A 15,665-nucleotide genomic window follows, 5' to 3' on the forward strand; every position below is an offset into this window, starting at 1 on the left:
ACTTCCTCTCCTATTTAGTTTGGGCATTGTGCAAGCTTTCCTCTCCCCTTGAGTGGCGCTCTCCCACCTTGTGTCCCACCTGGCCTAACCTGCATCATCACAGAAAAGGAAGGAAAGTTGCAGAGAATTGCTTTGACACAGACTTGAAAACATCCAGTACGTTCACCATGTCAGAGGAACTTGTCTGTTTATATCTAGCTGCTGAAAAGCACACAAAAATTATATTTATTCAAAGGTTTTTGGGCTGTCTTATTATAGAAGTTCTGAGAGATGGACACAACAGAAAGACAATTTCTTTTCTCCTTGGAGTATCTGCTCCTAAGCACATAAATACAGTCTTCCAAAGAAGAGGAGATGACCCATTTCTAATGCAGGCAAAACTGATTATTTCTCCTAGATTCCTCTATGGAAATATCTAAACTATTTTGGCTGCAATTTTCACAAATTAATTCAGTCCAAGGAAGATGTCCCTGCATAAAATGTTTCAGCCCAAGCAATTAAGATACAGCAAAATGATAAGCAATAAAAGCTAGAGTGTTACTATAAGAAATGCTGGACAACCTTAACAACACTCACTGGTATCACTCCCACCTAAAATACATATTAATTCACTAAACAGCCAGATGGGCTTGTTTGTTTAAGACTCTTCCCTAGAGCTTTTCAGATTTTTTTTTATATATATGTCTTTTATAATGCAAAATACCAGCTGGCAGGCAGTACTAGTAGTACCTAACTGGAGTTTGCATATAAAGATTATTTTAAAATATCTGAACCAAAGATTATTTTTAAATATCTGAACCAAATACTTGTCTAGCACTGCTTACAATAAGCACAATGTTTCAGCCTTGCAGGGAGAGGAGAAACATCCATCCTCATTTGTGTCTAGGTAAACCATGGTGCAGAAAAGCTAAATATGCTTGAGGAAGGGTATATTACAGTGGGAAAAGGACAGGGGAGAAGCTTCTGACTCCAAAATATTCTTGAATGCAACAAATTATTCAGCAACGTGATGGCAATTTGTTGGCAAATCCCTAGTGAGTGGCAAACCAGAACTTTGAGCAGTGAGGGTGGTTTCATGGTTGAGATTTGAACACCTGTTTAAAACTGTTCTAAGTGCTTTAACTTAGAACTTCCAACCATTATTTTTCCTTCGAGGTCAACAACATCCCAAAGCCCATTGAAATGAGAAAGCGCAAACTCCTAGAGACATTTTGTCTTCCCTGGCTCAAGGTGGAAGTGCAATGGCATGAAGGAATAAGATGAAGGAAAAGTTAAGCTCTTAACAGTATTTTAAAGTCTAGGAAAAGCAAATTAATAATTAATTATCCAGACCGATGAGTCTCACCTTTTACCATAGGTCTGTAGACTTCATTATAACAAAACAGAGTACGTTTCAGCATTCCCAGCCCCCTAGGTAATGATAGTGGTTGCTAGTGGACACTTCTTTACCTCATATTCATATTTGCTTTTAGCAAATAGGTCATTTGTGAGAAGGAAGGAGCTTAGTAAAGAAACTTTTGAGACATGTCTACATTGCTTTGCAAAGCACTTCAGTTTTACTGACCTCTGAAATCCCAAAAATTGTGGCTACATGGGACCAGTTCTCACCTGTCTTCTGGGTGGATAGAAAAGTTAATCAGAAGAAATTAAGCAACCTGCTTTGTAGAGTTTATGCCAAAAACTCTTCTCTCTTTGAATGAAAGGCAAGCAATGTTATGAAATACATGTTGTAACTTTAAAATCAACTGAACGTTAAGGATTTTCGTAAAGGGGACTGTGCCATTTATATGATGCTCTTGGGTCTGTGGTAGCTCAAAGAAAGGTGAAAGATACTACATTGGATAAAAAATCAAGGAACTCTGTCTTAGCACCTCTGTAGACATCTACTGTTCTTCTTAAAGTGTATTATTTATTGAAGAGGCAGTGAGAACTTCTACACATCTAAAGAGGTGAACCACAGGTGCACAGAGCTACTGCAGGACTCCAGAGGTTTGCCATAGAATAAGATTTATCTCAAAGTTCACAGGTAAATAATTCAAAACCATTTCCTCCTCTTAATGCCTCAGTTGAGCATATGACAACTGAAGTCAGTGGCAACACAAGACACCAAACGGTTTCACTCAATTGGGAGGACAGAGACTGAGCAGATGTGGAGTTGGGGCTGGTCTGGGAGGATGACAATGGACTCACTGCATGACCCCACTACGCAGGCATGTCTGTAACACTGATATTGGCAGATATTAATGAAAGATAGAAGGATTTGGGTGTTTGTGTTCAGTAGCTTCTCAGCTGGAGGCTTGACAGGAACAGAGAGGGGTTTGATTTCCCAGTGAGCTGAACCCCACCAGCAAAATTCATGTTCAGTGCTCAGTCAAGGCAGAATATCCTTCTACATACTCTTACCAAAAATGTTAAGAAAAGATGCTATCCATCTCCAAAGTGGATAAAAAGAAAACATTTTGTTGAGGATTTTGCCTGTAGGTTGGCCCTACTATTCTTGAGGAACAGCTGTAGAGCACCTTATATAATTTAACATGGTCAGAGTCCAGGAATGACTGCAAAGGCTGGGTGTTTATGTGACAGAAAGAAGGACACTTTCCTTTTCCTTCCCAGCTTTCTAGATCTGGGGGAAGGGAGGGGAAACCTCTTTTTGTTTCCCCTCTCCCTTTCCACCCTAGCAGAAAAAATTCCCACTCACACAGGCAGCAACCCAGCCTTGAACAGAGCCCAAACCCTGGGCACAGCTCCACCACCAGAATGTGGTTCATGGTCTTCCCTGCCACCAAAGTGCTAAAAGAAAAATCCACGTGCACACACCACAGCCCACACGGACTGTGAAGATGGGAGCATGAGGCACTACCCACAGCAACATCATCTCAAAACATCCATAATACTGTTATTTATAGATTCAGCAACCAATGAGAACTGCAAAACATGGCTCTTACAAACACTGCTGTGCCCTCAGAATCTCTGATTCAGTGCAGGGTGTTGGGGAGGAAGAAGCACTGGGGCTGATGGACTGCAGAAAAGGCTCGGGGGTTCTTGCTGGACAGTGAGAGGGATGTGAGACTCGGCAGCAAAGATACTGAGCCTCCAGGGGTGTTCCAACAGGACTACAGCTTGTAGATAAAGGGGAGATTATCCCTCCCTGCCTCAGTGCTCTTCAGAGTACACCTAAATACTGAACCCAGCTTTGCTGCCCCCAGTACAAGGAGAATCTGGATAAAGGAGAGCATAGAGGACCACTGAGAAGAAGGGATCTGAAGAATTTTCCAAGTAAGGAGAGTGTGGAGGAGCAGTTTCTTCAGCCTGGCTAAGGCACTGCTTTGGATGGACTCTTACAGATCATCCAGAAGCTGGAAAAAGGTTCTTTATGGTGGTACCTGGCAGGGGAACCAGAAACAGGCATGAACTTAAATGTTCCCTGACATTTTTGCCTGAGGACAGTCAAGCAGGGTAGCAATATGTCCAGAGGGGTTGTGTGGTGTCCATCCTTGGAAATTTTCAAGACTGGACTGGATAAAGCTCTGAGCAATCATAGCTGGCCGCACAGCTGACTCTGCTTGGAGCAGGAAACTGAGCTAAAGACCCTCTGGATTTTTCTGTGATGCCTGTGACTTGTCTCACTACAAAAGTCACTTTCCCAGGTTTCCAAACCTTCCCTTAGCAGCCTGCCTTGCACTCAGTCTGTGAAATGAAAAGCAGAGATTGTATGTCTGTGTACTTCTCAGTGACGACATCCTGGCTAACAGATTGGCACAGCAGGAACATGTCAGGCCAATAAAAGGGAAAAGGAAAGGAGGCTGAAGATAATAATGGAATTTATCAGAGCATTACATCACATTCTTTTTATTATCCTTTCTTCTCCAGTCACAAACACAGCAATAGCACTGACTTCATTACCCAGCTCTGAAATTAAATGGGGCAAGAGAGAGGCTCAATCTCTTCAACACAAAGGGAAAAGTAAACATTTCCCTCTGCCTTGAAAGCCTGCATGACCCAGTTCCCTGCCAACACCCAGATATGAGAGATATGAAAGAGAAAGGAGGGATAGATTGAGGTGAAAGCAGCAGAAGTTCTTCTCACAGACTGTCTGTTGAGAAGAGATGAACCCTTATCTGTTGTTTTGTCCAGCTCCCACCACAGAACACAGCCTTGTTTGCCCTTCTTGCATGGGACAAGGGATGGTAACAGCCCCTCTACGTTAATTAGGTTTTAGCATCATCCTATGCAATCTACAGAAACAACACAAACCAGCACATGGTGTTGGGATTTTAACAGGATCCTTACCTTTGAGTGGCCACAGACCCACAGCAAGCACTGCCTGCTAGCAGAAATCAGAACCACCTGCTGGTCACTGGACATGTGGTGGGGAAACCCTTGAGAGATCATTCCAACCCTGCCTCTCTTGTTAGGAACAAGAGGGGCTCCTCCAGGACCCCAGTCCTCCAGATTCCCCAGGATCTTGCTGTACCTTTCCCTTCCAAGCAAAAGCAGATTCATTCATTAATGTGGCCATGTATCACCACCTGTTCACACCTGTATTTTTGTTTGAAATGGAGGAAAAAGCAAAACCATTTTGTTTAGCTCTGTTCTGTCACCAAGCACCATCATTACCCATTTCAGGGTGAACTTTAATAAATCCTCTGCTGAGGTGTGACTGTGACACAAGGAACAAATAGAGTCATGATGGGTGCAGAATAATGATGTGTCACCCACAAGAAACTGAAAGTGACTCTGCTCAGGCTGAGATTGAAAGGGAAGCTTTGTCAATACTGGCCCTGAGCAGCAGGAGTGTGTGATGTGGTCAGCCCTGCTGCAGTATCTTCACTGCAGCCCTGGGGAAAATAAAACCTGGCAGGGATTCAGGCTTAGAAGATCTCCCTCCCTCTCTCTCTCTCTCCCCTGCAGACACCTGGGGGGTCTCCAAAATGCCACTCCAAGGACACCCATTTGAGTTCATCCCCAGCCTACCTTCTGCAGTAACTATGAAAAATACCAGAACTGAGCTAAGAATCATTTTGAGCTATTTTATCATAGGGAAAACTGAATTCTGCCCTGGAGGCCTCCCAGCTTCCAGGGGATTTTCCTGGAGACCAAAACCAGTGTTCAGCCCAGACAGTGACTCTGGCAGGGCACGCTGCAGGAAAGGGGGGATGGAGGCACTAAAGGGTCTTCCCTGGGACAGAGGGAGCAGCACTGCACATCCCAACTTCCAGAGGGTGCTGAGAGTCAATCAAATATTATTAAATATCATTTAAGTTCCAGAGTGGGAGACTCAGCTGAACACCTTGCTCCAAAACCAATAAAGAAGTACAGGTTTAATCACTCCATATGTTTTAATGACCTAGAATTGCACATTATTTTATTTATATATATATATATTCACACATACATCCACAACTACATTCTTTCTTTAAATATACTGATTTTATACAAATGCACACAGACATTAAATTAAATATTTGATTATACCTGCACACATTATGAATTAGTCCACAATCACATATTGACAAGATATTTATGTGTATGTGTGCTTTTGCAAGTATAACTTTAGGTATAACAGAACTAATCCAGATACACACAGGTTTAGTGCACATTTAGCATAAATAAGGTTCAATCCAGGTTCCTAGAATAAGTTCTTTTTTTAATGTAAAACCTCTTTTTCTCCTGAATTTTAAACTTAAAAAATATTTTGAGAAGATAACTAATACAATGCTGGGGCTAAGGATTAAGCTCAGTTAAAAAAATAATAACTGTTTTCTAAAATATTTTTGTATTTGTGTTTTTCAAGCTCTAAGTTACCATAAATTAACATTTTCAACTACCTCAGAACATACCAATGAAGGTTCAACAAATCTGTTTCAATCACAAGGACAATGATCTCTGATTATATCAATCTTTCCAGTTTCACAGACTTGCACAGACTTTGTCAGCTTCTAAAAACAAGTAAGAAATTTGAGATGAGATTGGAGATGAGATTGATTACTTATTTCTCCTCCTGTTTATCTATATGACAAATCAATTAAACAAACTGAATCCTTTGAACTCATATGGTGAAGGACAACAGAAAGCTTTTTTCCAAACTCAACCACATTGCCTTTTTTTTTAAATTCATTTCTCATGCTCAAAAAACTCCTTGGATGTGAGCACACATGAGAGGAAAAGGAGTCCTGAACACTAGAGGGCACATAAGAAACAAACCATCAAGTTTATCCCTCATCATTCAGTCCCTGAAATAAAAATTTTCTTCTAGTAATTTTTACCCTTTCTCTTTTTCATTCCACATGCAACTGGTGATTATTTTCACTTTAAATATCTGTGCCAATGTTCAAAATTGTACAGCGCTTTATTTTCTCCTTACTATTTCTTGAGAAGCAAAAAGGAAACTTCATTAAAAGAAAAATCACATTGAGACTTCAAGACTGAAGAGCTGTTACTGCAAGCAGTGGGAAATAACCCATGGCAGTAATAAATTCACTATATAGAGAGTGATCTCTGGAGCAAACCAAACTGGTACATCCTCTGGTGGCACAAGCATATCTTAGTTACAGTGACCAGCATCCAGGGCTACGTCTTTGCCCATTCAAAATGAGATTCACATTAAAATGAGATTCACTTGCTTGGCTCTCATTTCTTTGCGCTTTTCCTCACTGCAGTCTTGTCCTTGGTTTCTTCCACCCCTATAAACACTCTGTGCAATTACATGTCCCCCCTCTCAGAACCCCACACACTGAATTTCCTGCATTCAGGTGAAAAAGATGAGATTTCTGTCACTTCCAGCCATTGATAGCCTCTGGTGGAGAGGCAGAGCTCACACCACAGCAGAAGTCACACATTCACAAATGTAAGAGGGGTTATCACAAAATCATAAAAGAATAGAAGGGCTTGGATTGGAAGGGACCTTAAAGCTCATCTACTTTCAAACCCCTGCCATGGGCAGGGACACCTGCCACTACCCCATCTTGCTCAAAGTTCCACCCAGCCTTACCTTGAACACTTCCAGGGATGGAACATCCACAGCTTCTCCAGGTAACCTGTGACAGGGCCTCAATGTCCTCACAGAAAAGAATTTCCTCCTAATGGCTAATCTAAATCTCTCCCCTTTTAGTATAAAAGCATTCCTTCTTGTCCTATCACTATCTGCTCATGTAAAAAATCTTTATTTATTTTATAAGCCCCCATCCCGCTGATCCTCACCCCTCATGCTCCAGGAACAGCCAGTCTCTAAACATTTCAGACAATTCACCTCCCATCTTAGGACAGCTTGAGGGAAAGCTTTTTTAAAAAGTCAGTCATGGCCTTACATAAACCTCTGAATCACACCTGGGATGAAGCAATCCTGCTCAACTCCTTTGCACATCCTTAGCATGTCTCTTCTCACCACCAGGAGCCTGGCAGACTGCTGTAATTCAGAGGGATGCTTCAGAACTATTTACAAACACACCTCCTTGTGCAGCTCTGCTCTTTCAGCATAAATGCAAATACAGCCTCTGCAGTACCTCACACACAGAACATTTACTGCTATGCAGATCATGCCTAGATGTCTTGGGAAGCTGCCTTCTCCTAAATGCTGAAATAAAAACCAAATTTGCTATTCCTCAAAACATTTTTTCCTGACAAGCCTCAGTCCAGGGTCACCCAGACTGTATCTTGCAGACTTTTGTTTCCCCCTTGGCAGGGCAAACAAAAATAGCCAGGCTCTGCTGCCTGAGAATATAGACAGAGATATGCAGCTGCATTAGTGGGGTAAATCCTGAACTGATACACATCAGGGGCTCTCAGGATTTACTATTTTGGGGTGCAGATACAGCCTCTGGCTCAGAGTGGGCTCCCCCAGGCATGCAGGAATGCACAACACAACCTTGGCGCATCCTGTCTCCTGGAGAGCCAAGAGACTTCTCTCAACCATACAAAATGGACCTTGAGATCCTGAAAAAAAATCCCTTTGAGAAGCCTCAAAAGAACCAGACAATACAGTTATTCCTGCTAAAGGGCCAAACACCCACCCAGCTGCACAATCACTCTCCCTCCCCAGAGGTACAAGGAGAGAAAGTGTGATGGGAGAGCGCAGGGACTGAGGTAAAGACAGGGAGATCATTTACCAGTTCTGTCATGAGCTAAACAGGATTATACAGAGAAAATTAATTTCATTTATTCACAATTAAAATATATTCTGGTATTGAGAAGGAAAGATAAGCACAAAAACCACCTTCCACCCAGGTTTACCCCAGACACCCCCTTCTCCACCTCACTCCTGACTTCCCTGACGTCTCGATGGGGATGGGGCAGTGGTTGGTCCCTCTCAGCCTGGATCTCCAGGCTGCTCCTCCCTCCTCTCCTGTCCCTCTGCTCCAGGTCAGGCCTTTCCCCAGGCTGCAGCAGGACTGATGCTCCTGCTGGGGCTCTCCAAGGCTGTGAATCTGCTATGACATGTGACATCATTGCGACATGGCTGTGTGCAAAACAAGAACTCCATCCCATGACCTGAATGCAAAGGATGCTAAATCATGTACTGATAAGGACAAAACTGCATCCCCAGAGATGAGATAAACAACAATTTGTGTCTTCAAAGTTAACTTATCTCCTTAGGGGTCTCCCTTGTTACCACATTCCAATGGGCTGTGCCTCACCTTTGGTCATCCCTAAGGAGCTCCATTTCTGTTCTTGTGAGAGCTCAGCCCATGAGTGATTTCCCCACAGCACAATCTAAGATATAAAGCCATTAGAGAGTGTCTAAAGGAGGGCTTTGATGGTGAAGGGTCTGCAGGGGAAATTGTAGGAAATGTTGCTGAGGTCACTTGGCTTGTTCAGCCTGGAGGAGACTGAGGGGAGACCTCAGTGCACCCTAAAGAAGCAGAGGGGCAGACACTGATCTCTCCTCCCTGGTGAGGAGGGGCAGGACCTGAGGGGTTGGCAGTGAAGCTGTGCCAGGTTTAGGCTGGACATTTGTTAAAGGTTCTTCACCCAGAGGATGGCTGGGCACTGAAAGCTCCCCAGGAAAAGTGGTCACAGCCCCAGTCCTGACAGAGTCCAAGTACTTGGACAACACATTCAGACACTTGGGGTGATTCTTGAGGCTGCCCTGCACAGGGCCATGATTTGGACTTGAAGTGGGTTCCTTTGAACTCAAGAAATTCTATGAATTTATGGACACAGTACAGGTACAAATAGCTAAGTATTCTGAATTTGGTCATAGAGGTAAGGAACTACCCATCCAGCTGTAAAAATGCCTGGTTCTATCATCAGATGAAATTGTGTTTAGCATTTCTAATCACCTGTTTTCAAGAGAAAAGTAGGGAAATGGAAGGAGGAACTGAAAAGGTGACTGTGATCATTGTGGACAAGGATGCACAAAAAGCTCAGCTTGGCATAGGAATGTAAAGGTTGTGGGAGGATGTGGTGACTCATACTTGTAAAGGCTGAATGTCAAGATAGGGGAAGAGTTAGCTAACTCTAAGTGTGATACTGGCACAAGATCAATGGGATATATAATATACAGAATAGGCTGGAAAATGACAAGTTGATTTCTAGCAATCCAGGAATGGTGATTTTGCCCAGGCAAGATTGATAAGGTTTGTCATGGACTGAAGAAAGAAAAAAATTGTTTCTCTTTATGCAACTTGACTTGGTCTCCTTCCTCAGATCTCAGAGGGGATTTGTTAGATTGAATTTCTACCCCTTCAGGTAGGTAGGATAAGTGCTCACAGCCATGTCTCCTCCTTCCTGAGGAATTGCATCATAGCAGATCTAGGTTTCACACTGGGAGGTAGGAAGGTTAGTATTATTTATCAGGCATCAAATTATCCCAGTGATTGTGCTAAAATATGGGTTTGTTTTGGAATGGGTGTCAGCAAACTTAAGGACATTTTATGCCTCTAGCCAAGACCTGGTATAATTTGGTTTTTTAGATATCACTCTCAGCCAGTCTTTTAAGCAGCAATTTGGCACTTAATTCCCATTTATTTAAATGGAACTGAGGCAACCTCAGTAAAACCGGCCTCAATTTTTTTTTTTTCATATTTAAATCCCTAGTCAACAAATATAACATAGGAAATCTGTGCTGCTGCTCTTTGGCCTTTCTCTAGACTCAGTTTTGAGCTCTGTGGCTCACTGAAGACACTTCAGTCAAAGTATGTACTTGCACTTTATTGTGAGTAAATAACAACAGGAGCTGGGATTGCATAAGCAATTCACATGTGACAGCAGGTGTGAATCCTCCACACTATTTAGTAAAAGAAAATTCTGCAAAAGTAACCCTGGAACTCTGCAAGAAACTATATGGAGGGGAGAAGATAAATCCCAGCACATTCATTTGTCCTGGATTTTTAACACTCAAGCAAATCTTGCCCATCTATTAATTTTGCATGCATTATGCACTTGGGCTAAGAACTAACTGCACATTTGTACTTACCTAGAAGAAAAGAGGTCAATGCTGGAAGTGTCCTGGATGGCAAAGTGCCTTGCTTTAAACTTAATCAAATAGTGAAAGAATTAAAAGTGATAATGAACCTACAAGAAAGCAAGGAAATGTTACGTAACCAGGCCCACTTGTATAAATTGATCTGAAATTCCTGCTTCTTTAACATTTCAGGTTTCATCTGTTGAATAATACATTGTCTATTGGACAATTTAAGTTAGAACATGGAGCTGAATGTTCCATATTAAATATTAAGTGTATAGCAAGGAAAACAGTTGAGTTCCTTGTGGGCATCCAACTCTGGGCTCAGTGGTTCAGAGGAAAGAAAGAGGGCAGAATCCCCATGTTGGGAACCCTGGTGGAAAATAAGGATGGAAGGAAGCAAAGGGAAGATTTCTGTGACTGGCAGGCTTTTTCCTGCAGTTTTAATGAATCTATATTGATGTGTGTCATAAAAATATGATGTAACTAAATCTCCTCACATCTCTCCAGTCTACAGAATATTTTTCATGGAACAGTTCCTTTAGCAGCAAAAGGAGTTGTAAGAGACTGATAAATCACATCAGTCATGCTGGTTGCATAATGTTAGAGTGTAGCGCAGTATTTTTCATTCTTGTCATTATTTATTTAATGTTTTCAATGGGAAAAAAAGGTCTTTTTATGCTCTATTATCCCTTGAAATGCAGACCTTCACAAAGTTGAAAGGATTTTGACATGACAAACTAAATAGAATTGATGCAATTATTTTGATACAAAAATTTATTTGACTACATTACCCTTCCCTGACCCCCTAAAGGAGCCACAGCAGTAGAAGATGTTCAAGAACACAGTGAACTTTGAAAATTTGTGAACTACTCAAAACAGTCAAAGAAACTGGACAGCATATGATGTACTACAAAGCAGGGACATCTTATTTAACTGAATGGCTAAAAAAAGGAGATGGTTGAATGACAAACCCACATCACGACTATAAATGAGAATTTTGGGAACTTCTTATAAAGTTTGGGCCTTTAAATATTTTTGATCAGTGTTTAATTGCTTAACAGTGCACAGAGCACCTGGTGTGGTCTAGTTGGACAAATTCAATTAGTTATTCTGGGCATTTTGGTGATCTAAGTTAGAAAAAGTTGGCTAATACCTGGAGACAGGTCAGAGATTCATTTTTCTAAGAGCTGTTCATGGTAAATCTCATGTTCTTGTGTAATTGCAGCTGAAATTTCAGCTGGCTTTAGAACCAAGCACAGGCTGTGTGACACTCAGCAGTTGTGCTAGAAAGTACAAGGATAAATTCCAACCTTAATTTTCTCAAGTGGAAACTTCCCTGCTTGCTTTGTATGAAATGTGTGACCTGCTGTCACACTGAGAGTGAGCAGTGATGGATGTTTGTCTGGGCAGTGTGAGAAATAGGGCCCTCATTCTTTTATCTGAAGCAACTGTTCTTTCTTTTATAAACCTAATTACCATTCACTGTGGTGATGACTTTTATTGAATTATTTATCAAGATTTAGATGCTGGAAAAAGCTGAAACAACACTGCTACCATCCCTTTATGAATCCATTAAAAAGGGAGCATACACCTTGCTCTTCAGCAAAAACCACACCAAGGATTTTTTTGTGTCCACAAGTTGCAATTAAACAATAGAATATCAGAGAAATTAATTGTGCATCCAGAAATATACTTTCAACACACAGCACCTCTTATGTATTGTCTCCTCTTTATACTTTTGTAGAAAAAAGATGTGGGTGAACTTGTTCATTCTCCAGCCTGTAGCTGTGCTGCTTAAATGCTGTATGAACAGGAAAATAAATCCCCCCCCAAAAAGAGCCATCTCTCAAAACCTATCTAGAGCAGTTCACACACTTCTTTATTGCTCCACAAACTCCAGGTGCCAGCTAATTGAACACCTGAGCTTTCTCATTGTTCATTGGTATTTTTAGAAGGGTAACCCACATAGAAATAGAGGTGGACCTAAAAAGGGTAGGACTGAATGCAGCGACTTAGGGAAAAAAAAAAAACTAACCAACAAAAAACCTCAAACCAACCAACCAACCAACCAACCAACTAACCAAAAACTTAGATTGTGTGCCAGATTTAATTCCCACCAAACAAGCAAGAGATATTCACAAGTTACTTGATGGTTTTGTTTTGATACAGACATGGGCAGATCTATTTAGAATGCAGTTCCTGAATGGGAGAACGACTGTGATAAAAAAGAATTGAGCATACAACCAGCCAGTTGTGATGGAGAGGCCATTGCAGCAGTGAAAACATTTTATTAAGTGTTAGAAACCTGAGGTGTGCCTGAAATATTCTCTAAAAGCATTAGGGCTGAATGTGCAATTGAAAACATTCAGTGGAAAACTTCAATTTCATGCTGACTTCGTTCATATTTTTTAACAGCTTCCTCCTATAGCATTATATGAAGAGGAAGATTTTCTAGGCAGTAAACAACACATGCGGATAAGGGTTTAATTTCAAGTATATTCTTTTTTCCTGTGGTTTGGTGAATCATGTGCAAACTCAGCTGGAACCCTCACAAACTGTCCTGAGCTTCCATGGGCAGGTCTGGGGCAAAGGGGGCTCTGGGGGCACCTCCTGAGAGGCTGCCAGAAGTTCCCCCTGTGTCCTACAGAGCCAAAGCCATCCAGGACTGAGGGATGACACACTTGAAACCCACAAGGGGGAAATTTGATCCATCTCACCTGATCTTTATCAGCCTTCTGAATGCCAAAGCAGGAGATTTAGGATCCACTTCAAAAAACTTACCAGCAACACTACTGAGCCTCTTGTTATCCATGCACAAACATTTCATCCCTTTCTAATTCACTTTCACTGCTGTTCTCAGGATGTTGCACATCCTAATCACAAATTTTGGGGAAAAAAAGCCCCACATTTTTGTTGGCTGAATTTCAGCTCCTTACAGTTTAGTTTCAGTGACTGTGCTTAGTCCCAAATGTTCAGATACAGGGAAAATACAGAAGCTCTTGATCTACTTCCTCAAAAATAATGTTTGATTTATTTTTTTTTTAATAGTGGTAAAATTCATACTTTTTCTTCAAAGAAGACCTCTCATGGTACCTTATATTAGAGTCATCACCCTTCTTTGCACTCATCTGAGATCTAAAATATGCTTTTTGAGATAAGACATCAGTTCTACACATAGTATCTCAAATAAAATGCACCTTTTTTCTTAGAAGTCTCTAGCACACTCCATTTATATCACAACGTATTTTTCTGCTTTGCTGTTTAACTCTGCAGATGGCCAAACCAAAACTAATTGGGGCTTTTAGCTCGATGTAACTTATTCTGTAGCAATTAAAATTGTAAAGGTAGTCTTATTTTTCTCTGCAAATAATGATAACCATCCCACTCTGGACCAAGTGATTCTTTGAGATGCTTTTTAAGAAAGTAAAAGATATTTTTTATACATTTATATACATACAAAAGCTGATTTCCAGTGTCCCCAACACCAACTGTGATTCCAGCTACAGTGGACATAAAAGGACACTTTAAAATTCAGCCTCCTTGAAAAAAAAATGTCAACCACTCTGAGTTCTACTTGTGTCTGCACATTCCCTCTGATACTCTTTGTTTCCATAACCATATTATCTGGCTTTTGAAATACCTTCCCTATGAAACCCTGAGCTATTGCAAAAGAAACCATGAATCTGCCACTCACCAGTGGTGAATGGGAATAATGGAAGCCAATGGAAGAAAAGAAGTGGATTTTCCCCCACATCTTGTCGTTTCTAATCTCTTCTTTTTAGGTTTTATATCTTGGACAGTGCCTTCAGACAGCACTGAGAGAAAGGTGGGAAGGAAAGGCCAACTTCCAGGACACAAAATTTGTCTTGATTTCTGTTTTGATTTCCTCTCTGCATAGTTCTAAATTTGATTTTTTTTTTAAATTTCTTTTCAAGTATAAAATAACAATAGTATAGATGCAACAGAGATCCTTTTCGAGATGATAGGGATTTCATTTGTGGAAGTGAAAAGAAACAGTGAGGAATTACTCAAAGTTAAAAATTGAAATCAACACAGACATAATCTTCTCCAGAGTAAAGCAAAAGATCACCATCAACAACAAAATAAAGAAATCACAATAGTTTTTTGATAATTACTTTTATATTTCAATGGCAAACTGATGGAAGATTCCTAGATGAACTGGACTTCTGGGATGTACCAAAGATCTCTGCAGCAGTGCTCTAGCAATGAGCCTTACCCCATGCTCAGCAGAATTTATCTGTGTGGGAAAAGGCAAACCCTCCAACATGGTTGTAAGCCCATGAGAAGCAAAGTTAAGAGCCTTGGGAGGGATGGATAGTTTTTGATGTAAGCCAGAAGAGCTAAACTGTAATTATGGAAGTCCTGCTACATAATTAGATAGAAACATGCCCTTCTCATCACCAAAAAGTACCAAGAGGAATTAATTTTCATATGAAAGAAAATGAAAATTTAATCTCTTCTGACTATTTTTTTCTTTTTTAATCATCAGTCCAATTAAATGGCAAATACATCCCTATTACAAGTATGGCCTGCAAGCCAGTCTGAAAGCTACACAGTACCACAGTTGTCCTAAGCCTTCAGGCACTGCAGAAAAACAAAACTGCTAAAATGTAAAAGTTTTTCTTATCCACTTTTTAGATAACCTGGTTAAACACTCATGCAGATTCTCAGAACTCAAGTTTAAGGCCTCTGTTTTTGAAAGCTGCTAATATAGTCTGTGGTGGTGTTGGGATTTTCAGGGCTGAGAGACAATAATTTCACACAGACAACTGGATGTCCTTGGGTGTCAAATTTATGGGCAGAGAAAATAACAATAAAATGTGAGATGAGGAGGAGGGAATGGAAAACTCCCTAAGGAACCTTCCACACAACACATTTCATCAGCAGATGTGAAGGTAAAGATGCCACACTTGAACACAAGGAGGTATCCAAAGTGGAAGCTCACAAAAGCCACAGGATATTGAATGAAACAAACTTGGGGAATCACACACCCAGAAATTAAAGCAAAGATCTTCCATGTCCTGTGGACAGGTATGAGCAAAGGATTTAGGAGACAATGGAAAAGGGGAACCAGGATATTTCAAGGTAGGTGAGGAAAGAGCCACCTTCTAGCCATGGGATGATAAACAGGAGAAAAGTCTGTCTCTTTTCTCCAGCATCTCCAGTGTTTGCTTCTCTACTTTTATCACACCACAGCCTAGAGTGGCAAGCATCATTCTTCATGTCTGCAGTTCCACCA

Source organism: Zonotrichia leucophrys, chromosome 2 (assembly GCF_028769735.1).
Source record: "Zonotrichia leucophrys gambelii isolate GWCS_2022_RI chromosome 2, RI_Zleu_2.0, whole genome shotgun sequence".
Lineage (NCBI taxonomy): Eukaryota > Metazoa > Chordata > Aves > Passeriformes > Passerellidae > Zonotrichia > Zonotrichia leucophrys.